The 2,513-nt window shown below is 38.5% G+C and overlaps 1 pseudogene; it reads left to right on the top strand.

The window, feature by feature from the left end:
• The first annotated feature begins 487 nt into the window (after positions 1-487).
• LOC116510717 lies at positions 488-2,106 on the top strand (annotated as a pseudogene).
• The last annotated feature ends 407 nt before the right edge of the window (positions 2,107-2,513 follow it).

Below are 2,513 nucleotides of genomic sequence, written 5' to 3'. Positions count from 1 at the left end.
TTTTGTGTTAAAACTAGTGTTTTGTGTTTTGGGTGCTTTTGCATTGCTCCCATCACTGGTCCTCAGCTAACAAAGCTCTTTTTCTTCCTTTTGTAGTAGCAGCCTTTACCAGCAAGGATGAAAAGGCAACAAACTTTAGTCAGTTTCTTGGCCAAGAAACCAAAACTGTCACAACAACCATCAGAATTGGCCTTGGATGATCCAAAACCATCCCAAGCACCACAAGCACCACCACTTCCACCACTTGAACTTTGACAGCTAGCCAAATATTGAGTCACCCGAGCCCGAAATTGAAATCATTCTCCCTGACTGTTGGTCATTGGAACAGTACAGCAACTTCCAAAAAAGGTATCCGGGATTGGATGTGTCAAAGAAGAAACTAGGTTGCAAGTACTGTGCAAAACATGACTTCGCAATAGAGAGTGGTATTCATGTGTCCAAAGAATGGAAGCATTTCAAGATTGAGACAGCTGGGAAAAATAAGGAAATGCAGCAGGCGTCTCTACGGAAGAAAATGAGAGAACATATCACATCGAAATCGCACACCATTTGTAGAGACAACGTCAAACAAGGAGAGCAGGATGCCATAACAAAAGCAAGGGAGAAGATATCGGGAAATCATTTAGACAGCACTTCTTACAGCCTGGCAAAAGCATGTAGACCAATTTCAAGCATAGAACAATTGATAGAGTTGAAAATGAAAATGGGGTAGATCTAGGAATAGGATTGCATTTAAGGCCAACAGTTGTGAAAATAGTTGAGTGCATTGCTAGCAAAATTAAAATTGAGATGTTTTACAGCATCATTGCACGAAACCTGAAAATATGTTTGATCATTGACGAAGCCTCAATGTAACCTGCAAACCAGTTTTGATAGTTTTTGTGAAAGTTGAGGACTCAGAGAATGCACCAACAATTTTTGCCGAGCTTGTTGAATTAAAGAAACAAAATGCAGAGACAATATGTTCTGCAATTCTAGAAAGTTTACATAAGGTTGGGTTTACCCAGAGTTACCTACAAAAAAATTTAATAGCATTTTGCTCTGTTGGTGCCAGCGTTATGCTTGGGAGAAAATCTGGAGTGATCGACTCCAACTTGTGTTAGATGACGCTATAAATTAAATAAAGCAAGTACCGTATTTTTCGGAGTATAAGACGCACCAAGATTTTGAAGAGGCATATTAAAAAAATAAAGGTTTTTGCACTCTCCAAACCTCCCAAAAATGGCCCATTTTTCACAAAAATGGGCCTGTGTTTTTTAAAAAAAAGACATGAATAGCCTTTAGAAGGCTTGTAGAGTGCTCCTGGTGGCTAGGAGTGGGGCAAAATTGAGCAAAAGAACAGCACATTTTTTTTTGCTCATTTCTGCCCTTCCCAGCCCCCAGGAGCTCTCTGAAAGCCTCTTACAAGCTATGCACGGCCATTTTGGTGAAGAGGGAAGGATTTAGGGAGGCAAAAAAAGCTGCATTCAGTGTATAAGATGCACCCAGATTTTCAGCCTATTTTTTGAGGGGAAAAGGTGTGTCTAATACTCTAAAAAATATGGTAAATCATTTAAAAATATTTATCGACAAAATGTGCTCTATTTTTCAGCAGTCCAATAAGAACTGAATTGAACTTGATGAAATATCCAAAGAACTTGACATTAGCATCTTAAAGATTGGTAGAGTTTGGGCCAAGATGGACTGTCTGTAGTTTAAGGGAAACCATAGCTGTATGGCGTGCTTATCCAGTGCTACATCAGTATTTTCATGCAAATGCTAATACTCAGGTATGGCTGCCTGTTTGGAAAATAAATATTTTTAAATGATTTGGCGTTGATGATTGACATTCTGGAAGAAATCTCACTTCTTTCAACTGCACTTCAAGCAAGCAGTATGGATATCATAAATGCTGAGAAACTGGTGAGAAGATCAATGAAAGCATTTGAATTGCTTGCAAAGGGAAAGGGTCTATACGAAAGAAAAGTTGACGGAAAAATATCACTGGGAATAACTTCTGCCTACAGAAAACTATGTAACCTGAATCCCGGCATTACAGCTTATGAATATGTGGAATTTAACATCCTATCAAATATTTCTTGCAAACTGCAGGAACACTTCCCATAAAGTTTATTCTGTTCTGGAGAAAAATAACAATAATAAAAAAGTATAGGTGCTTTTATATCTCAGATAATTAAGGAATCTCACCAGGCTCAAGTTTGACTCAGCCTTCCATCCTTCTAAGGTCGGTAAAATGAGGACTCAGATTGTTGGGGACAATATGCTGACTCTGTAACCACTTAGAGAGAGCTGTAAAGCACTGTGAAGCGGTATATAACTGTTATTACTATTGCTATTATCCTTAAAAATGACTCTTTAAAAAAAAATACAGTGGTACCTCAGGACTCATCATAAATTGGCTCTGGGAGGCACAATGAGTATTAAAAAAAGATGAGTAGCGAACAATTGTTTTCCCTTAAGGAATAATGTTGTGAGTCATAAGGCAGCTGACACCGTAAGTTCCAGCTTGTGTG

The sequence above is a fragment of the Thamnophis elegans genome, chromosome 6 (assembly GCF_009769535.1).
Source record: "Thamnophis elegans isolate rThaEle1 chromosome 6, rThaEle1.pri, whole genome shotgun sequence".
Lineage (NCBI taxonomy): Eukaryota > Metazoa > Chordata > Lepidosauria > Squamata > Colubridae > Thamnophis > Thamnophis elegans.
This window is presented reverse-complemented; position numbering and strand designations above follow the sequence as displayed.